Here is a 24,365-nt window from a genome sequence, read left to right on the forward strand (position 1 = left end):
TGATTGTCTAGACTTAAGAAAGTGATGGAAAAGTGTTAATAACAGAGCCTAAGCTAAAAGCGCATCCTGCATACATTTTTGAATCCAATTGTTAAGTATTTACCAGTACAACTCTAAATATAACCTTCTATTATGAGATCATTTCCATAGGGAAAAAAAAAATCAAGATTCTGGTTCTAGTGCCTTTTCCAGAAATCTAAGTCACTGTAAGGACAAGTACTGCTGGTAATATGAAGTCTTTAGATAGTCTGAAGAATGACTCATTAACATCAGGACAGCTTTCCTGTAGCAAGGTCATTCATCCAATTTTACAACTTTGGCAAAGAAGGCAGCTTTCAGACTGGGTTCAAGTAAGGGCAAGGTGAAGTGGGATGAATAAGAAGGAAGGAGACGCATGAAAGGACTTAGTGAAGTAAAGTAATCAAGCAAGGGAACACAGGTGGAAAACTGTAACCTAGCAGATAGAGTAGTGGATCTGGAGTCGGAAATATTTGGGTTTGAATCCCACCTCTCTTAAGGAAGTCCCTCAATTTCTTTGAGTTTTAGATTCCTTATCTGTAAAATAGGGATAATAACAACTGTTCTAGCTGGTTGATATGGTTTTTGTTATGAAGTGCAAAGTAGATAAAGCATATAAAACATTTTGCCAATTTTAGAGCATTATATGAATGTCAGTTATAGGGATCATAAATCTAGAGCTGGAAGAGGAACATCATTTAGTCTAATCCTTTAATTTCATAGATAAGAAAGCTCAGGCTGAGAGTATTGAAGTTATTTGCCTGAGGCCAAAAGGATGGTAAGTATAAGAGGCTTGATTTCAGGGGGCAGTTAGATGGTGCAGAGGAGAGAATACCAGGCCTTGAATCAGGAAGACTCATCTTCCTGAGTACAAATCCAGCCTCACACACTTCAGCGCTGTGTGACCCTGAGCAAGTCATTTGACCCCATTTGTCTCAGTTTCCTCATATGTAAAGTGAGCTGGAGAAGGAAATGGCAAATTACTCCAGTATCTTTGCTAAGAAAATCCCAAAATGGGGTCAGGAAGAGAGATAGGGCTGAAAAAAACATCAGTAGTCTAAAAGTTATAAATAAATAATGAGAGGCTTTACAATGAACAATTACTATTCCTTAGTGGAAGGGCTATCATGAAAGTGGTAAAAAAAAATTGGTTCATTCATTTTCTTTCTCTTTATCTGTACTCGTATACCAGAATAACAATATTATCAGTTAAAATAAGTTTGAATGTGACAGAGAGAATATTATTAGAGTATTAATAGATTCCCCCAAGATATTTTAAGGTTCATCTTTTCCCACTAGATGAGGTAAAATACATAAATAGACAAATGAGTAAACAAATAACTGAATGGATGGATAGATAAATAAATGAATTACTTAAATAATAAGACCACAATGATTTAAAAAGAGTTTTGCCAGTTACCCCCAACAAAACCAGGCAAAATTTTTAAACTTGATTCTTTCCATGACCAAACTGTATGAATAAGTTGACATATTTTACATTTTCTCATAAAATATATGATTGTTCATTATTTGGTGAATTGAAGCTCACTTTCCATTTCAAGAAAGACAAAAGGGTACTTCATGATTTTACTAAAATGCAAATGAACTAAAACAATGTGTTGTCAAAATGAGAAAGATGAATGCAAAATGTGAGTTCTAAAAGATGATCTGACCTCTTTTTGTCATTCAGAATCATGAAATCTTTCTCTATGGCTTTTTAAAATGTGCAGACTTAGATATTTAATACACCTAACTTTTTTTCTGGAGAAGGAGAAACTTCAATGAACACCCATCCAATCATCCTTTCAGACACACCTGAAATGGGAGATTCCAGAGGTGATCCATGGATTAATGTTGTCATTGAGCATATTTTCCCTCAAGAATTCATCAGTTTGATGTTAAAGGCTCAATGTAGTTACCATGTTCTTTTGCACATGTTCTTTTGAAGAGCAGCTGTTCTGCAGCTTTGTAAAGCTAAAGGCACAAGACAAATGGATGATCTAAAGCAAACTCGGGTGGTCAAACGGTTGATTACATATCAGTTACAGCATGTTGGGCAATCATCCAGTCTACCATTTCTGCAGTGCCGATTTCCAAAGAAAATGTCAATGAGGAACATGCATTGTCTGCCTATTACTGGCTTTAGTTGGATTTCTATAAATGCCGTGCAATATTAATACAAGCCAAATTTGAGCCAATGAATGAACATTATTTCCATGAAACAGTCTCATAATGCTCTGTATTAGGCTTGCTAATCACTCTGACCAATCGTAGGCATCCTAAAATTGATAAGTCTGGTGAATAATTAGTTAGAAAATTGGCAGAATATCCGCACACACACAGAGGCACACACCTATAGGTACACAGACACAGATAAAAATAATTTCTTCCCACCTATCTCTGTATTGTTTATGTTAGCTTGCACTATAGAATTCAGAATGCAGCATTATCCCTGACGAAATCAAATTAAACTTAAATTGAGCTGCTCCATAAGACCAAATCGTAATTCCTTATTTTTCTTTTTTGAAACCAGTGGCGGGCTTTGACTAGCCCTGAACACACAAGGTTGTATTTAAACTATGATAAAACATCTCCTATTGTTCAAATAGAAAAAAAAAATTGGTCAGTTACAGAATTTGGAAATGAGAAGAAAGCAAAGCACATAATAGCAACTATTGAAATGAATGTGTCTTCCTTTTATATTTAAAATTAAGGAAGATTTCTGCCTTGCTTTGCAGGTAGGTACTGAGACCCATTGGTGCCATGTGCCTGGATGTAAGAAAAACAAATAATTTGTCTCATTATTTTGCTGCAGCTCTCTGGTGACTTCCATTTTCTTTTTTTTCTTTTTTTTTTTTTGTATGTGTAATGGTAATTATACAAGGTTTAATATTTCCTCTGAAGTCTTAAAAACAGGCCAAAATGAAGGGGGGATACTTCATTGAATCATACCTAGGACTATACTCACTTGGAATTTTCTTATTAAGAGGATAATTCGTTTAAAATAAACAAACAAAAAACCCTGGTGACCTAAAATATACAAGAACAAATCTAATAAAAGGTTAAGAATCTCTGAAAAATATTGTCCCTTTGCAACGTCTTCATATATTCCTAAGTATATGTTCTCTTAAGAATTTGATCCATTCTTCATGTAATGTATAGAATTTAACCAGATAGCTTTTCTTCACTTGTTTAAAAAAAGCAGAAATCGAAGTGAATTTTACAATGTAGATGGACATATAAATGTGTGTATTAATTATTATGTTTATTAACTAAATACTACTGTATATGTATGCAAATATGTCGTGATAAAATACATAGTCCTAATTCCAAAGAACTTATGAGATTTCTTCTTCATATAATGATTTTTAATATTTTTTTTGGTAGTTTTAGCAAAAGAGTCACTACCATGTTGGGAGTACCATTCTAATTGGTTCCTCTGTGGAGGGAAAAGAAATGTGAATCATTTCAATTCACACTAATTCTGAGAATGTTTCAGGTCATTGACCTGCACAGATAGGATGTACATTAAACTCCACCTATCATTTCATGATATATTTAATTTCTGTATACTAGATCTCACATGTTCCCATTGTAATCATATATGTTGGTTATTTCATTTTGGTACATATGTGGGAGGTGGGTTGAGGAGAACTTGATACATGTCATTCAAGTGTTGCCCATGTGTATAAAGAAAACAGATTTAAAAAATATATTTTAAATAAACCTAAAAATTATTTTAAAATAGATTTTTAAACATTTCTTACTAAATAAGTGATTAAAATTATGTACATCAGAGTGAAAATTTCTATCCCAAAGTGAAGGAATAGAAACAAACATTTTTGTGAACTTTGTATCTTTAAAAAATTGGGCAAGTGGGTATGTACAGGCTTAGGCTCAAGTTAAAAATAATTTTCACTTCAAATTCTGGATGTAGTAGTGACTGTGGAAGTACAATCACAAAATACGAAATTATTTAATAGCAGCTTTATGTAAGGTTGGTAATGAGAGACTTGAAATATATTAAGAACTTTCATTTATTAACTGAGATATTGTGATGTGGGAAAAGGCTTTTCCCAACCTTTTTAGAACTTTAATGAGGCCATTTTAAAAGATTACTACCACCTCCTCAATACACCCAACTTCTCAATCCTGCTCTCAGGGAATCACATGAGTACTTGACCTCAGTAAGATTTTAAGAAGAAAAACAAACTTCATAAAACTTAATCACATTAGTTAAAGCTGGAAGGGTGTTTTAATGTGCCTCCTAAGCTACCAAGTTCCATTACCTGAAAACCATCAACATAATCCTTCCTAAGAAAGAAAGGAATGAATCAAATTGAAAAGATTTGTAATTGAATTATCCTCAGTCTCTGGGCCAATTAGAAACATTTTTTATAAGAACACCTAGATATAACCTTGACTGTTTCTAATTAGTCCATCAGCTCAGATAATAAGAAAACGCAAGAACACTTTTACAGTGTTGTAAATTGAAAAGGGTTCATATTGTTGATAGCACACATATTACATATATGAACAGACAAAGAGAGCAAAGGGGGGAGAGAAAGTACATTTATAATAAGTTGCAGTGGTATGACATAACATATTTCCATTAGTGATTAATCAAGGTCATTCCTTCACAAGGAGGAAGTTATAATTTTATTGTTCTCTAGTTCGTATTCTTTTTGGAGTTGACTTTTTTTTAAAAGCTACTTAGATTTTTCTTTTAGAAGTAAAATGCTCAGAGAAGGGATAACTTCAAAGAAGAGTCACAAGCTGAAAGACTGATTACCTTTGGTGTCAAATAAAAGAGAAAGAAAGAGAAAGAGAGAGAGAGAGAGAGAGAGAGAGAGAGAGAGAGAGAAAGAGAAAGAGAGACAGACAGACAGAGATAAGAGTTTAATTTTATTTACTGACAGATTGGAGATTTTTAAATCATTCAAAGAAAGAGTCAATATATAAATTTTTAAAAAGAAACACGATTAAGGTACAATTAGATGAATTTTGAACTTTTTGTTTTGGTCTTATATTCAGGAAGTTCAGAATCATATATAAACATACATATGAATATGTATATATACTTGTGTATACATATGTACATATACACATGTATGTTTATATACATCTATATGTATTATGTACATCTAATCTATCATCTATCAATAACTTTGCCTCCATGTCTACTATATATGTATGTATGTGTACATACACATATATACACATAAATACACACACACACATATATATATATACATACATACAAATAAAAGTTTTGGTCAGGTGGCTTCCTTGCTTGAATAAAAAAAAAAACAATAGCTTTGACAAAAAAAACATTTATCTTTATTTTCAAAACTTGAAAATTTTTAGTGAGAGTTAAAAAAAATAACTCGATATTTATGAAGCAAATTTAATAAGATCAGTTTTAAGAAAGTCGTCTGGGACAAAACAAAAAAGTTTCAATTTTTCTAATTTTTTTTTGTCTTTCCTGTATAGAGTTGACAGTGATTTTAAAAGCAGTGGTGTACAGATAGGGGAAGATATACACTTAGAGAAACAGTCTAATAATTAGAAAGGAATGGAACTTTAACTTTGAGAAGCAAGGGCTGGGGGGAGGGGCAGGAAGAACAAAACAATTTCAGATTTTCCAAAGTCTCTTCTTTACAAGACTAACCTAATTCAACAGAAATTTTTCCTCACTATAATTTGCATAATCATATTTTCAGTTTTAGAAACTCACTTCTCTAATCTTCGTGACGCACAATGAGCTTGACAAGAACAGACCTGTACACCAAATCTGCAACAGAGGTAAAGCATTTCCCTCATTACCAAGCTTGCCAATTTGGCAATTTTGAGAGATTACAAGGAAATGAAAGTGGAATATGATTTGATTTAATACTCTAGATTGATTTTTAAATTTGTGTTCTTTAAAATATGGGATTGTTTTAGTCTATAGATAATAATGAAGATAAAGTAAATATTTTGAGGATCTAGTGCCAAAAATACAATTTAATCATCATTTGGAATGGATTATCAAAAGCAATCTGATGTCAATGAGAATGGCCAGATGATACTGAACAAATAGAATCAGATCCATCTTCAAGAAGGGAGAGAGATTTATAAAGACATCGGACAAATTCCATTTCATTACTTAAAGAGCTCTAAATGAACTATAAAGAAGTACTTAGCTACTATGTGATTGCTATTTTTCAATTTTTCAATGAGATATTGTATTGTAGTAGAGAGCTAGTCAGCCTTTAAATCAGGAATACTTGGGTTTAAATTCCCCCTTTGACAACGTGTTTGTGACCCTGGGCAAATCATTTAACTTCTCGTTTTTAAGGCTGGAAGGCTGTAAGCTGCATTCATATTCTAGAGGTCCCTACACCAATTAAATCACAGGTCTAGCTACCCCCCCCACCAAAAACTAAAAAAGTTTTCTCTTGATGAAATGCAACCGTCTGGAAGAAAACTGTAATGAGGTATTTTCCTAATCAGTCTATATTTTAATGTAATTTTAGGGTCACAATGTTTAGTTATACAATCTGCTCTAGTATACAAGTAACGTTTAACATTTCTAATGGCAATAGTAGAAATGTAAAAGTGTGAGAAATAATATAAAATTCTCTATTTTCAGTCTTTTTTCCTATTAGGAACATTTATGTCCATCATCAATGCAGATCATGATTAATTTGTGCTTTAGGGAAGAAAAAGAAATCACCAGATGCCAAACTTTGGGTTATGAACTTTTCAGGCTGATTCTTGCATAATGACAGATATACTTGCCCACATTTGAATGCCTTGAAACTTACTAGAACCTATGGAGTATGGGTTCCTTTGACTTAACCTTAGAAAACCCAGGGTTAGAATCACAAGATAATAAGGTGCCAAAGTCAGGTATTAGTAGAAAATTAGGAATATTGAAGAAGTTAAAGTATTAAGCACATGGGAGTTAGTGAAGAAATGTGAACATCAGGTCCTTTTTTAAAAATTGTTACAACACATATCTTTTTAGATTAAAAATTCTTACCTCCTTACTTAACACTGATGGTCTAGTGGGGCTTTTCATACTTAATACCAATTTTCCAGACATATCATGGTGATAATAAATACTATACATTATGAGCACACTATTTTCTTCTGCTAGCCTATACTCACTGGGAAAAAGAGATGGGGGAAAAACGAAAATATTGGCAGGGAATTCCCAATTGTCTACATGAAATTTTATTTGTGATAATTCAATTCTAGGTCATAAACCCCCTTTTCATGGTGATTCACAATCTTTCTCAGGGGAAAAAATGCCCTCACTAGGCCATGCCCTTTCTGAGGAGATATATAGGTCATGTTCAGGCTCCTTAAGTCATTCCCTTGAGCCTTATCACCAAATATGTCAATTATGAAGTATGAAACCATACTTTGCTCCCCCAAGGAGAATGAAGAATTATACAACCATATAAGACTTAAACCCTCTTTTTTTGCAATCTACATCCAAGAGGGTGGTGCCTTTGGGACAGAGAAAGACCTTGATAAGATAAATTTGGGTTGGCTCCAAAGTAGCAACATTGAGTTGCCTGCAAGATGCCATTACAGGTGTGATACTATTAATAATGTTAAAAATTCATTTTATTCACTATCCCTTAGTCATGAAATGTGTCTTTTCAGATTCAGTATAATAAACAAGTTAGATAAAAACAAAATCTCAGTTCTAAAAACTCAAAATGAGGAGACACCAGTAAGAAGTATATACCTGCAAAAAAAAGTAGCAATGTTCTGGGGCTGAAGTTTAGACTGAATGCATTTGTTTGTTGAAGAAGAGCTGACAAAAAGTAAAGATCTTTTGAAATAAAGTCCCAGTTAAATGAATGTGGTCTTTAATTTTCAACTTCCCTTCCACACAGACCTCCTCTCTCTTCAACTCTTTATTTTGCAGGTTAGAAATGCCATATGCTTTGTGGACATCCTACCAGGTAGTCAGCAAAAAGTGAATGCACTTTATTATGAGGTTTCCTGAGGGGGCAGGTGTCCTGGGCACTTTAAAACCATTAATAATAAATTTGCATTTGTTATTGATGTCTTAATGTTACAAGTGGCTCAGTGCAGTTACAAGAAAACATAAGGAAAAACGTGGGCTTAGAGAAATTACATTTTCTAACCAGAGGAACATCAATATGCCACTTTTATTTTCCTCTCCTGATAAACTGTAGCGAGGTAAAAATGCCTTACTACACTAAAATCTTACCTTGAGGTTACATGCCATCTATCTGTAGCTAAGGCATGAGGAAACAATATAGTTCTTGCCAGCACAAAAAACAAAAGTCAGGCTACTGAGGGATTGTCTACATTTTTTATATTTATGTTATGGTTAATCATACCCTTGCAGCTTGTAATCCCTTCAATTTCTGACTTCATCCATTAAGGGTTAGGTGTTAATATCACCAGTCTTCATCATAGTCTAGCCAAGTAATGGGAATATCACATAATATAGAGATGGCGAGAACAGTAGCCCTAACACCTAGAACTGATTTATTAAAAACAACAAACAAACAATGACTAAAAGACATACTTCTGCAGGTAACTGCTGGGAGAGTTTTTAGGTTTCTGGTTTTTCATGTATATAATGGGCACAGGACATATGAATATAAGTATGCTCAATTTGAAGGAGTGCAATTTTTTAAATGAAAAGTATTCCATAACTCAATGATTGGCATAGCATTTGACATCATAATGCAATCTTGTATTGGCTGAAAAAGTTTAGTTTAAATTAAAGTAGGAGAAGGGGACAGTGAAAGGATGCTTAGGTCTGCACCCTCAGTTTATAGGAGTGTATTGACTGTATAGTTTGGAATCTTGGAAAAGGTTAACTTGGAGTTCAAAGGAGTTGATGTTCCTTGTTATTACAGCTCCAAAAGAAAACCTGGAATATCTTACCTTTAATTGAATCAGATTTATTCATTTTATGCAATTAAAGTTTGACTTTGTAATACAGTAATAAAATTTCTTCCTCTTTGGAAACATGACAGCCTTTCTCCCACTGTTCATCTACACAGCCATGTAATGGAGACCTATATATATGTATATATATATATATAATATACACATATGTATATATGTATGTATACACACTCACACACACATATATATATATGTATGTATGTATTTATGCAAGAATTCCTCCAAAAGCAAGCTCTAATTTCTGATTCTGTCCAAAGAGAGATGCATATAAATCTCTATGACTAGAAGAGATAAGAAGATTATAAAAATGTCAATACACATCATAACCCTGAACATCTAACCCAGAGATAAAGGGAGAGTCATGGGTTACTATGGCATTGGTAGCATGATAATCTATAACAAATCTATGGAGAATCTCAAACTGTAAGGAATACAACGACTTTCTTAAAACAAGAACAACACATGAGGGAAAAAAGCAAGCCGTGGAAACATAAATTCTGCTTGAGTTTTGTGTCACTAAGACAGAATAGTTCAAAATCAAATATTATGTGAAGTGCTTTAGATTGCTCTTATGAAAGGCACTATAGAAATGTCACCCTATTATAACCTACTGTATTTAAGAATTAGCTACAGCAGGACAGCCACAGGAGATGAATATATACTGATGTGATCATCGCCTTCAATTGCCCACCAGCCATTAATACAAGGCACTCTTCAGAAAAGAAGCTGGAAGACAAAGAAATAAACACATTATTTAAAAAAAAGGACTGCATTTAATACCAGGATTTTCTCCCCATTCTAAGAGACTCTCCTACTACAGTATTTTCTCTTTAATAATAGGAGCCTTTCATTTAAATGATGCAATCAGTATGCCACAAGCGGGTTCTTTCTTTGGTGGGAGGAGTCAGCAGCTCCAACATTCAATTGACCTGTTTCCAAATAATCTACAGAAAAAAAATGAAGTTTAAGCCCTCTAACAAGAGCAGTTTTCACAGTCTAGCATACAAAGAGAAGGATTCGGTAAAAAGATGAGAGGGCAAGCCGCATTGTGCTGGCCCACTTAAATCTTATTTCCAATTCACTAAATGTGTTATTTGACTTGGCAAGTGAGCTGGCATGTGTATTAGATCAGCAGGGAGCCTAATCAAGGAGATGCCAAGTTTGCTGCAGCCCCTCTGTGCTGCATTAGCCTCAACTAGTGACCTTAAGCAAAGTGGGTGGTTGAACCCAAAAGAGAATAGCTTTAACTTTTGCTTGAAGTTCAGCCTCATTTGAAGTCTCCTTTTGTGCTTTATTCCAAAAAAAAATGCAAAAAGCATTTAACAGAATGGAATCTAGTCTGCTCAGCACCATCTTCACATGCAAGGCTTTATAGAAGCTTGCCTCCATTAATGCTGACGCATGCAAAAGAGAAGAAAAAGCATGAACTCAGCGAAGGCACTTGATTTTGCAGCTGCAGAACAATTCGCTTTGTAGCTCAGTAACTCAGATGGGGTTTTTCCACCCAGATAAACTGCTAATTTGCTAATTGATACAAAAAGTATTTTCAAATATTAAATAAACTGCAAATAAAGCAAAAAAAATGGACATCAAATTACAGAGTAGTAGGAAAGACATGCTTTTGTCCATCTTTCCTAAATAGAAAAGAATTTTAATGCTTCTTAAACACCTCATCTTTTCTCTATCATCCTAGTTTCATGTACTAGGTGGTGAGTATAATAAACCTGCTCAAATGTACTTAGTACTGTGTGAAGGATTTTAGTAACTGCAGTTTTTACCAAAAAATACATTGCAGTGTGCAAATAATCCATCTAACATGAATTTTGCTGTCAAAACCATGCACTCATGGTTTGATTTTCCTAATTGTAATGTTGCATCATGATCCCACAACTCAAACCCCATTTGGAAAAAAATACATTCAATCCATTATTTATCTGAGTATTTCAGTCAATCTCTGGCATACTGAGTTGAATAAGTGTGGACATCATTATTAGCACGACCAGCATCAATATATAGAACTTGGGTGCTTTAGGGCATTTTATTTTAAGATACTGTTTTGTAATGTTGCCCTTGTGTCTACAGACAACCAAAGGGGATACTCTCTTATCTCTGTCTTCATCCTTGACTATTTGCTCAGCTTCTTTCCCTAACACCAGTTAAATTATGCACCAAGCCACTGAATCCTTTCAGCTCTGGAGACTGCAGAATTAATGCAAGCAGAGGACAACATCCATCCCATCAAAGACTAGTTCCCTTGGTGCTCAAGTCATGGGACAAGGCTGAAAAATTAGGTTTCTCTCTTAATAGAATGTCTCAGGTTGAGGGGAAATTTTACTGAGGCAGTTAACACTGATGCATGTGATCTCAATTTAGGTTTCCTCATTAAAACAGAATTACTTCTGAAATGTAATTGTCATGGCACAACACAGATATTTAGAAAAGTATAATGCCATGACTGACTTTCTAGACATCAAACATAAATATAATTGGCACTGACATTGTTCTCTTTTATTCAATGATCTCTAAACATTTTCCAAACATTAATTGCAATGGTACCCTAGTGGGGTTGATATTATTATACCTATTTTCCAGAAGGGTAAGCAGGAAGCCGAGGGCCCATTTCTTGTCTTGCCCTTGCCCTGCAGAGCTTGTTCAAGCTCAGAGCTCCTTTGAAACATACTGGATCAGCTCCAGGGGAGCAGAAAGCAAAAAAAAAGGAATGAATGGCCTCACAGAGATTTAAGTGACTTCCTAAGGTTGTATTCGAGTAAGTAGAAGAGTTAGATAGAAGTTACAACTTGGCACCCTAGCTTCCTTATTTAAAGTTTAAATATATGACACTATTAAGATGCCACATGCGAAGTATTTGACTTAAAAGAATATATACTGGAGAATTTCAAAGCTGTTGCAACATACATCTTTGACCATGATGAAAAACAAATTTTAAATTTAAAAAAATCACTGAGATTAAAACATTTAAATAGTCTATAGCAAGTGAATTCTCAAGAGTTGAATTCACAGAGGCCAGTTGTTACTCTGTACTGAATTTGCATACAGATTTAAAAAAAAAAGACAAACTCTTGCAGTCTAATCTGCCAGGTTCTGCTCCCATATGAGAAAGATCACCGTTATAAAGGAGAGCCATATACCGAGGGTGAAATGAGGGGTTACAAGTCACACCAAACATGCTGGAAAGGCCTTCAGGCATCTCAACCTTTATTCTTTAATTGGGAGGAGAAGAGCTGTTACTAAAGACTAAGTCGACAATGTAGGCCGGCAACCCAACTGGGAAATACCCTTGATTTGAGCAGTTCGCAGTGGTCCTATTCTAAACTCTTTGCATGGATCTTCTTTCAAACCTGGGATATGATTTTTTTTTAAGTAGAAAAGGCATTTTACTAATTTTTTAAATGAAACTTTGACTATCAGAAATACTTGAAGTTGGTAATCATTTGCAGACTCCTTTCCTCTTCTGCACGGCAGGACTGAGGGTAGTTTCACAGCTGGTTTGCAGCACAGCTCTCGTTACTAACACCAATTATTGGTTTTTAAAGGGTTTGCAGTATTAGTATCTGGTTCCATCTTTTCACCCACAATCTTAACTTTTGGTCTGTCTCTATGCTTAAAAAAAAAAAAAAAATCTGAGTCTAACTTTTGTATAGTTCTGTAGTCAGTGTGGATTTCCTTCACATTTTCTTTCACATGATTGGAAACCATGAATGGTTTTTTTAACATTGGTGCTCATATAGAACTGTCACAAAAAGTTACACTTGAAAAATCCTGATCTTCCTGTTACTTACCATGTAAGGAGAAAGTGAATGAGCAGAGAAGAAAGGAAAATGGTAAACCAAGATTTCAGGATCTCTACCCATTGCACTTTCTACTAATTGAGTTGCCTTAATTTCCTCCTATACTCAGCTAGTATCACACATTTCTGTTACATAAACTTACCTGCTTTCACCTTTTCCATCTTGTCATTTATGTGGGCCTTTGCTGCTATCTAGAAATATGTATTTATACTCCTTTTCATATGTTCCTCCTTTGCAAAAGACTCATTCCATGAAGTCTTCTCAGAGCTCTCTTTGGCTTCTTTCATGCCAACCATTCTAGCAAAGCCTCTTGCCTATGATTTTATTCTCCTGTCTTTCTCAGTGAACAAAGGTTTGCATTAGAATATAGGCCAGGTGTGCTGGCATAATCAACACATGTTTTAGTGATGCTTTTTTCTGGGATTCTGTCTCCTGGGAAGTAATGGTTATCTTTTTATATGCTCTTGTGACATATACTTACAAATATTCATCACAGCTAAAGACTTACAGACTTCCCTTTAAGTAAGAAATAACAATTAGCAAACCAACCAGTTACTCCTTTATCTACATAACACTTAGACGCAAGTATTTTCTGTAGATGACACAGTGCCTTGTCTAAAAACCAATATTTAATAAAACTTTGAAATTCACAAGAATGTTGCCTATTTTATATAAGAATATCAAATTCAGCCACTATTTAAATCCTTGAGCAGTCAACAGATGTTAGTTTTAAGGATTTATATAGAAGTGTAAAAGTCAATACCTACGATAAGTTGGTATCTATCTAATTTCAAAGACAAGAACAAGACATATCAACTCAATTAGTGAAAAAAATTGGACATGATAAGGTGCTAATTGTTCAGTACAGTCAATTAAGATATAGGCAGTGTGTAATAAGGTGCTAATTGTACAGAATAGATGATAAGGGAAATGGAGTTGGAAAAAAAAAACTTTATAAATCATTTTTATGTATTTAACCATGAGACATTTAACCATTTCTAATGTGTCCTGAAAGCCATACTGGTTCCTAAGGCAATGTCTACTCAGTTCAAAAATCACAAAATGTTTAGATATTTGATGTCAAACAGACAAAGTCAACAGGAGACTAAATAACTTTCACTTCTCACTCAGATATTTTGACATCATATCATCATAACCTTAATTTGAACATGAGTTACTATTTGTTAAGACTTTAGGGAAAATAAGTCAACATGGTTGGGGCAGTAGTAGACAGGCCTAATCCACAGAGTTATCTTTTTGGATTGTAAAGAATATTTGTTTAAGCTTTATGTTTAGATTCTCTGAAGACTTTGAAATGATAAAATATGTATAAATGCCATTGGTTTTCTAATAGCAATAATTAAACTTCCAAGTCCACCCACCAGGTAAATTTCATGTCTTATTTCTTTGCACCTGTTATTCAAATGCCAATCAATATATTGCTGTAAACAGCCCCATACTTTGAGCATGTATAATTTTTGTCAGTGTCAGAATTCCCTCCGATGACACATATCACAACCCCTCTGCAACTCACTAGATTATCTTCAAAAGATGACACTGTGGCAAAAAAGAAAAAAAAAAATTCCATCCTCCTATGGTTGACTCTTACAATTCCAAAGGTAGTAAGCTGATCCTTGGTGAGATAATAAAGATGAATCTAAAATTGGGTTGCATTGATAATGCATTTTTATTTGTTTTACTCTAATCAAGTGCCTCTGATTGAATAATTTGATTAAAGAAGATATTCCCCAGCCATTAATGGACCTGGTAAGACTTGTAGGAAGGACCACACCTTTTGTTAATGAAGCACTGGTTCTCAAGGGTTGTGATGCTTTTTGGATCTAAAGAGGGTAAAAAGACTGAAGTGAGGTTTTACTTTGGGGTTTACTCTTTGGAAGTGTTTGTTTGGCTAGAGAAGACTCTAGGAAGCTACTAAGGAGCCCTCAGGTTTTGAAAACCTAGATGTTGGTGCTTCTCTCTTTGGTAACTATGTAAGTAATGGTCAGACAGTTTTGGATCTGTCTATTGAACTATGATGTATGTATTGCTTATGTCAGACAATTAGCAGCTCTGCCTGTTGGTTTTGATTTCTCTGTATTTTCTCTGAAGTTCAGGGTGCTGACTTTTTCCCCTGAACTAAATGAATGATATACATGTGCTTGATCAAACTGATTGTTGACCCCCTCAAAAACTGCCTGTCCTTTTAGGAAAGCAGAACAAAAAACCTATACAGCAGGCCTTCCTGTGTATGTTACATGGGCTCATACTCAAAACATTTCTTGTTTACTTGAACTTACTAGAGCTAATGTTTGCCAAGAATACCTCCACAGTGGGATGAAGCATGAGTGGGACTTGAACATAAATAGGTTATTTAATCTACAAAGTGAAGTGAATAATTCTGGTCAGTGACTTAGCCACAATCATAAGATCTAGCAGTTAAGTGAGCATTACTCATCTGATGCAAACAAAATAATCTCCAATCAATAATTATTTTATTATTTATTCATAAATATAATTAAGACACTGAGGTTAATGGATAGAAAGCTAACCTAGAATTCAAGCAGACCTGGCTTCAATTTTTGACTCCTCTGACACTTATTTTATTATTCTGGGCAAGTCATTTAACTTTGGAGTGCTTTAGACAATTCTCTAAGACTATAAGTTGCAGAGAAGGTGCTCACCTGAATTAACAGAGAGAGTTTCCTTACCTGAGAATTTCTTATACCAATAAATTCAGAGCGGACTTGAATGTTTAGTTACTGCTATTAGAAAACTAACGGCATTTATATGTATTTTGTCATTTCAAAGTCTTCAGAGGATCTAAACACAAAGCTTTAACAAATGTTCTTTACACTCTAAAAAGATAACTCTGTGGATTAGGCCTGTCTGCTACTGCCTCAACCATGTTGACTTTTCTTTTCCCCCTGAAGTCTTAACAAATAGTAACTCATGTTGAAATTAAAGTTATGATGATATAATGACAAAAATATTCCCACGTGCCTGTAATTATAATTAATTAACTAATTTAATAATTAATTTGTAATCAAGTGTCAAATGACTTTGGAGTTCATAGGTTTCTAGACTTCACCTTATTGGAAAAGTTTGTTCAACTGCCCACATGTGCATATTTAAGTAATTATTGTTATTGTTATCAGTATCAGTATTGATTATCCTTATCGTCAGCCTAAATTTTTTCTCTTATCATTAAAAATCTTGAAATTTACCTTATTTTTGCTAAACACCATGCGATTGGAATATTAAATTACTCTACACTTTTCTCCAGAAACTGGTCCTGAAATATTATAGTCTCCAGAGGCCGTGAAGAGAATTTACATGAAACTACACATGAAACTTACATGAAACTATATGACTTCCAAAGAATAAGGTTATGTCTTGAACACATCCAAGATTATAGCTACAAAAAAGTTATTCTTTAAATAATGAGTATGTTGACCATTTAATTTGACAGTACCTGTCAAAATTTATCAAAGATAAATTAGCATAGTTAAGGTCACCAAAAGGAAACTATTAAAACAAAAATGTTTTCATTTCTCCTCATCTAGTACTTTTCCTACAGAGTTATATATCACTTTAGTGTTTCCTAATTAAGAATGAAATTTTCCTCCTACCCTTGGTCTACCAGGCAAACATTTCTCTAGTCTCTTTTTCTTTTGATTTACAAAGTAGTTTATAAAGCTCGATTCCATTAATAGCTAAATACATAGTGCTTTAAGAGTTACAAATAGTTTTATAAATATTATCTCATTTTATCCCAAAAATAACATTGGCTAGTATATGCCATTATGATCCCAGTTTTGTAGATAAAGAGGCAGGACATGGTTCATTGATTTGCTCAGGGTCATATAGTGATTTGTTTTGAGACTAGGTTTCCTTGCTCCAGATCTAGCAGCTTATTCTCTATGCCATGTAACTAACTCCATTATCTTATCATAAAATCAACACATGATGGGTGATTTTTAAAAGTAATATTTTTATATATAGCGAAAATCTGAAATTGAGAAATATTCCAAATTCAGGTATTAGATACTGCCAGAGATTCTATCTTAGTACATATAAAACAATACTGCTTTATTATCTTAGACATTCTCGTAATTCAAACACTTTGAACTTACCTCTATCTTCCTTAATTTCAAATGTAATCTTTGACTATTTGCTTCTTATGAAACATATTAGCATGATTTGCTCCCTTTAACATCCAGAAACAGCTATACAAATGTTTTATGTAGAACTAGTGAGCAGCACAACTTCTAAAATACAGATTTCCTCAGTTTCATACAATAAATGGAATCCACTCTAATGTCAATTGAGTCCAACCACTTATGGATAATCCATTTCCCAATTAGTCTATTTTCTCATGAATTCTAGGACAATCTCATTAAATGCATTTTCCCTCAATCCTAACCAATAATGAGTTACTCTTTGAGATCTCAAAAAAGGGGCCCAGATAACGTGGAAAGGTTGCCATCATTCCCTCCAACACCACCACCACCAAAGACAAAATAAAGAAATGCCAACTCCCTTTTCATGAATTCACACCATAGTTTCTAATCATAAGTTCAAAAGAGGTTAAGAAATATGAATCCATTTTCAGAGTTGGGGCATCAGCTCATTAAGAGTAATAGAGCAGGCTTCCAGTTTGAAAAAGGCACTGACTCCAATTTGTAATGATTTCACTTTCAAATTTCTTTTATCTCAGCTGCTTCTATTTCAACAAATACAAGTGCTTCAGATATAATAAGTAGACTAATGAGCATTGCAGCTGATTACTAAAATATTATAATATTTCCCAAGGCATAATGACATCTTTTTTTTCCAAATTAAGAAAAAAAGCCTTATTTTTTTCCTTATTGGAGTCTTTATTGCCAGAGTATGACCTCAGCTGAAACTACAAGTTCAACTTTTGAGCAGAACTGAGAAGGAAAGTAGTCTTTGAATAGAATGATTCTACTTGTAAGAGAGGTTTTTTTTTTATTAATTTTAGCTTAGATGATGGAAGTGTTCTAGCATTATTAAAATGAAAGCATACTGGAATGGGTCATATGAAATATTTGCCTCATTGAGATTTGGAGTTGGCGTTTTCTTGATCAGTTCACTATGTCCTTATGGATTTTCTCTCTGTCTCCATCTGTCTCTTTGTCTCTCTCTGTCTCTCTGTTTTCATCTCTGTGTCTCTGCCTCTGTCTCTGTCTCTCTGTGTCTGTCTGTCTGTCTGCTTTTCTCTCATATAGGTTGGTGCCAAGCATAAAAGATTTATTTGCTTTCCACTCAGTAGGGCTGGGTATTTCAGAACCAAGCACACAAGTCCTTTCACCAGCAGCAGTCTGAAAATGTCAAGTCAGTTTCTAGGAACCCCCTTCCTCAAAGCAGTCAATTGACAGTTTGTATACCAAGCAGTCCTCAGAGAAGAATTCTTAGCCATTATCACACAAAATAATTTTAAAACAAACAAAAATATCATCCAATTTGACCCTCTAAATGAGACATCTGTGGTACATTGCAGCAGCAAAAAGTGAAACTCTCAGCATCTCCAGGGTCCTGTTTTGTAATTTAGTACTGTTTTGGGTTTGCTTTCATTCTATCTGAAGACAGATTGCTTTACAAGGTACATCAGCCTTCAGGGAATAGCAATTTCCTTTTTCCTCCACAACAAAACAAATGTAACTTTTTAAACTGTTTATCTTTGATCAAAAATATATTACTTAGCACACTAAGTAAACAGCCCTATAATTTGTCATAGAAATTATTGCTTCCTGTGGCTATTTTTAGTGTTTTTACATTTGCTGGGCAATTGGTAATGAGGGCTGATAACCCAGCCATTTGTTTTTTATTTTTGTAATGATCTCAGAAAAACATTTTGAAATATGATCTGTTCTTTAATGTAATGGATATACTACCATACTGCCAGGAATTATACCCAACTTCCTCACTCAATAATCATGGGAACTAGAGCAACAACCACAACCCACACACATAATGCAGGAAACCATACGGAACACATAGATTACATTTCTGTGGTGATGTGTTTACCAAGGAAGGCCACTTCAGCATTATGGAGGCACAGAGCGAATTAATCTTTGTGCAAGCAAAATTATGAAATGTCAGTGTAATAGGGTAGCCAATTGTAGGTGTTTTGACATAAATTTTTGAAATATCTTGACCAATACTTTCCTATTCAGATTAAGTTATTTTTCTTTACATCTAGCATTTACTATTTTTAATAGTAACTGTATTTTTAATACAGTTTTCCCTGTATGATGAAAAAACTCTAATATCAATAAGTTTTAATCTTGTTTCCTCATCCTAAAATATCATTGATAGCTTTTTGATTAGTGGATTATGGCTTTATAGAAAAGAAGGAAGAACCAGCACCATGGGTAGTAGGTAAGTTCAGAAAAAAAAAACGAAACGGTACTCAAACGTGTGATACGGGAATGGAGCAAGCTACAATTTTCAACATGCTTATTTACAAATTCCTATATTTTTAAGCATGGGGAGTTCTGCTGTCTTTAGTAAGTACTCGCTCTGTGTTATGTCCATTAACATACATTTTGGTAATGGCCCAAAGTTCCACTTAGCACATGGGTGGGGAGAATTTTCAGCACTTTTCTAGGGCACTAAATACCTTGTCCTGGCTCTGAAGGATTGGGTTCAGAATCATGGGATCATGCCATTTAGAATTATAAGGGACCTTCAAAGTCATTTAGTTCAATTCTCTTGGTTTACAGATGGAGAAACAGGCCTAGAGAGATTAAATGGCTTGAACAAGGTGATACAAGGGATTTCGACCTAAGTCCTGGGATACAAAATTCTTTGACTGAAGTTCTGTACACAGGTATGTTGGAACCAGTTTGAATTGGCTTGTGGGAGACAATTTTTACTTTTTAGTAAACTTTTTTAGTAAATGTTAACTAATTTTAGTTAATTTCCTATACCTAGGAAATTAGCAAAGGCTACAAATCATGGTTTGATTTAATTCTTTGTTGATTTTTAGATTTATTAAAGTGGTGGATAAAAATATTAATAATGAAGATTAAGCATAAACATGGGTGTTTATCAATCTTGGCTCTGCCTTCTAACTCTATATACTCTAATTCTGTTTTCTTTCTGCTAAGATTACTCCTTGGTGTGGAAAGTCCTTCCTCTTCATTTGTGCCTTCGTGGAGTTCCCGGATTCCTTTAAGATTCAGCTCAAGTGTCACATCTTACATGAGACCTTTTATGATCCTCACTTTTTTCAATTTCTAGTGCCTTCCTAAAAATTATTTTCTACTTATTTTTTCTATTTTGTGTTTATTTGTCTGTGTATATGTTGTTTTGCCTCAGGTGGAAAGTAAACTTCTTGAGAGGAAAGTGCAGTTTTATTCCTGTCTTTGTATTCTCAGCACCTAGGACAGTGCTTATCACATAGGAGGGCCTTTATAGGAGGCAACTAGTGGCTCAGTGAATAGAGCCCATGGGCCTGGGTTCAGGAAGACCTAAACTCAAATCCATCCCAAGTACTTACTAGATGTGTGATAATGGGCAAGTAACTTAACCTCTGCCTTAATCCATTAGGAAAGGAAATGGCAAACCACTCCAGTATCTTTGTCAAGTAAACTTCATAGACAGTATTAAAGTGCTATGGTTCATGGGGTCATGGAGAGGTGAATATGACTGAAAAACCACAAAGGATTAAATAGATGCTTATTAGATGGAACTAAATGTGACATATTTTTTTTTCCTTCATGCTACTCTGCACCAGCCAGAAGTACTGATTTGGGACCACTAATTGCTTAAGTTATAGAGATTTAAATGTCAAGAATTTTAAAGTTTACTGTTAAGTTTCTTTATGTATGTGAGAGGAATTGTGATTTAAAAAAAATAAAATATTCCTTTTCTAATCTTTCTGGATTGGCATATGACAAACAGAAGCAATGATGAGATCTTATGTCCTTGGGCTCAAAGAAGATTGAAGATGGCAACTACAGCCATGAAATTAGAAAAGATGGTTGCTCCTTAGAGAGAAAGCTATGGTGAATCAATACAGCATTCTAAAAAGCAGAGATATCACCTTGTCAATGGACGTTATTACAGTCAAAGCTATTTTTTTTTCCTGGAGTGATGTATGACTGATAGAGTTGGAATATAAGAAAAGCAGAGTACCCTAGGATTGATCCTTTCACATTGTGGTGCCAGAGAAGACTTTTAAGAGTTTCTTGGAGAGCAAGGATATCAACTCAGTCAATACTTAAAAAATAACTTTGACTATTCATTGAAAGGAAAAAATAATGAAGTTGAAGCTGTTCCTTGGCCACATAATGAGAAGGCCAGACTTTAATGCTGGAAAAAAAAAAATTAAAGAAGGAGGAGATAGCAGAGGATGAGACAGATAGATAACTTCATGGAAGCAACAAAGCATGAGCTTGGATAGACTTTGGAGAGACAGTGGAGGACAGAAGGGCCTTGTGTGCTATGGTTCATGGGGTCATGAAAAGTCAGATGCAACTGTATGACTGTACAACCACCACACACACAAAATAGTTCTGTTTTAGCCTTGACTTGCTCTTGACTGAATGGGTAATTCTTCTGTATCAGAATACTTCACTCAGTCCCACATGAAAATGCCCTTGATATTTTGTTTTGGCATATGTGGACCCTAACTGATTGTCCTTGTAAATTTTAATTTTAAATAAAAGGAAAGACATATAGATTCTTAATAATATTTTTGATGATTGATTGGTTGATTTTTAGAGTGTGAAGGCAAAATCAAATATTATTTTTCTATTTTGCATGTGAGGAAACCCTAAGAGGCAAAACAGCTTGTCTGAGCATGTCATTTTAGAGGTGTTATTTACACCTAGGTTTTTTGACTCTTAATAAATATTTTATAATAATGCATTGCCGGTTATTTTATCAGTCATTTCTACTTGAAGAGTATGACTATATCTAACTTTGATGATATAACAGTTCTTTGTCATTATAAAACTGTCATTCTAGGGATAGGATTCTTTGAATTCTGATCTTCTTGACTGAGAACTCCAGGTAAGTGATCTCCAGTAGAAAGCCTCAAAGATCTGGACTTGTTGACTTGGTCCTATACTAACACACAGATGTGTATTTTATATATATATGTGTGTGTGTGTGTGTGTGTGTGTGTGTGTGTGTGTGTGTGTGTGTGTGTCTGCGTGTGTATATATACATATGCTGTTTATTGCAGTATATATAGTACATCTCAGATGGCAGAAAGCTGAGGGAAGAACAAACGCTCTACGTGACACAGTCAGGATTTTAAGGAGTCTTAAAAGGTTAGAATACTGGGATAAATCTAAAAAAATATAACTCTACATGGTTAAATGTGAAATCTTATACATATTTAAAAGATAAATTTCATAAACACAAGTGGGGGAGGTATGATTAGGTAGCAGTTGGTGTGAAGCATATCTAGAGATTTTAGCAGAATGCAAGCTCAAAATGACAAAGAAGCCAAAAAACTTAATGTTATCTTGGACAGAATGAAAAAAGTATTTAGGAGTAAGGTCAGGAGAATTTGAGTATTCTATTCTGATCTGGGCATCATAGTTTAGGAAGGACATTGATAAGCTAGAGAACACCCACTGAAGGACAGCCAGGATGATGAAAGGATTTAAATTTGTCTCCTATGAGGAATTTTAACTCGGAGCAGCAAAGACTCAGATTGTTATCATCAAGTAGTTGAAGAGATCTCCTCTTAAAGAGGGAATGCACTTATTGTTTTTGCCCCTAGAGGGTAGAACAAAGAACCATGTGTTCCAGTAGCAAGGAACCAAATTTAGACAGGATGTTAGGAAAAAAATCTTCCTCAACCTATCTAGCCATAAATGGGACAGACTGCTTTGAGAAGTAAAGGGGCTCCCATTCATTGAAAGCCTTCAACAAAGAATGCATTACTATTTGTTGGACATGTTGTAAAGGAGATCCCACCACCTGGCCTATACAATTCTTTCCAAATATAAAATTATTTGATATAGCAATACCCACTATGAGAATGCCTAATTTGGCTAGTAACACACTTTCCTCTTATAAACTTATATTACTGATCTTTAACAAAGTTATTTGGCTACAGTGATGTGAAGTATCAGGGAAGACATAAAGAATTCTGTATACAACTGGAGAACATATGTCAAACACTTTGCAAACCCTAAGGCACTATAGAAGTGTTTGTTTTTATCATTGCTGCTATTATTATTACATAAAATGATTATACATTTCTTTGTGAGAGATTTTACATGCAAAAGGTGGTAATGAAGGATAATCATATCAATTATCTCTCTGGATATTTTTGTAAAGAAAGGTTTTTTATAGTAAGAAAGCAAGGCAGTAAAAGTGTGTTTCTCTTGATAGCCCTGCACAAAGGTACATATACTGAGATGGAGAGTATCCTTCCTGTGCAGATCTCTATCACATAGGTAGAGTCGGCAAAAATGTCACAGTTTAAATTGCTTCCACCTATTTGCCTTACAAACCAGAGTATAAAAGCATAATTCATGTAGTATTGTTCATCGACCCTTAAACAATTTTGCCAGTTTCAGTAGCAAATACATTGCATAATCCAAACACATGACAATTTTTAAATTTGGAAACTAACTAATGAAACACAGAAAATGAAAGGTTAAAAAGTATTATTTCTATAAAATTAAAATCAGTAGAAAATTATTCAGAATGTTGCATCTTAACAGGTCCTTAAAATATAAGCAGACCCATGGGAAATGAAAGGGCCCATTGTTATTACATTCAAATACCACAAATGTATCATAATTTCTTCTGTCAGAAGTTGTGTCCTAGAAAAATTCAACCAAACAACGGAAAAAAAATTGTAAATCTACCATGGAAACAAAGCTCATCTTTTAAAAAACATTTTATTTGAGAACAGGACTCAACCATTCTTCCTTTTTTTTTTTTTGCCACTTAACTTCCTCTGCATAATGGGAAATTTTGAAAATGAGACGTAACTTTGAAATATGGTAAAGGAAGATTAAGAAGTGTCAAGAAAAAGGTTAAAGTTTTTTTAAAAATTCCAGCACAAATGGCATGATAAGGACTTAGAACTTTTTGACAGTCGTGCATGTCTTTTAGATGTCGACTTTTGCCTTTTGAATAAAATCATATAATTCCATCTTCAGAATATCAAGAGGATATATTAATTTTGCATCTTTTTTTTTGTTTTCCTTATAGTCTGCAATGAAAGTGAGAATATGTAATGAAGTGAGCCCGAGAAACATTAACACTCTGTGATAACTCATTCCAGCATTAAAGATAATGCCCACAAAAAAAGAGAATGGTGTTTTCTACTAGCTCTCTGCCAGTAGATGTACAAGGAAGAAAAATGTCATTGAATTACCTCATTTCTTTGAATATTTAAATACTTAAAAATTTAAATACTACTTATCATTCATTTCTTACCCACATGACCTTTTTGCCATGATCTCTGAATTATTTACCCTAGGACAGTTGCTTTTCATACTAAAACTTCATGCATGGTAGCTTCTCATGACATATATCTGTGCATTGATAAGACAGTTTCAATAACCAGAAGTTCAAAGGTTTATAAAC

General features: G+C 34.2%; 1 long non-coding RNA gene across 1 annotated transcript; it reads left to right on the forward strand.

The window, feature by feature from the left end:
* The first annotated feature begins 214 nt into the window (after positions 1 to 214).
* LOC140498647 (uncharacterized) lies at positions 215 to 24,088 on the forward strand. Its single transcript, XR_011965159.1, has 5 exons — positions 215 to 293; positions 5,742 to 5,823; positions 19,523 to 19,629; positions 21,774 to 21,818; positions 23,988 to 24,088. It is a non-coding gene; the product is annotated as an uncharacterized lncRNA (long non-coding RNA).
* The last annotated feature ends 277 nt before the right edge of the window (positions 24,089 to 24,365 follow it).

This window comes from Notamacropus eugenii, chromosome 4 (assembly GCF_028372415.1).
Source record: "Notamacropus eugenii isolate mMacEug1 chromosome 4, mMacEug1.pri_v2, whole genome shotgun sequence".
NCBI classification, from domain to species: Eukaryota; Metazoa; Chordata; class Mammalia; order Diprotodontia; family Macropodidae; genus Notamacropus; species Notamacropus eugenii.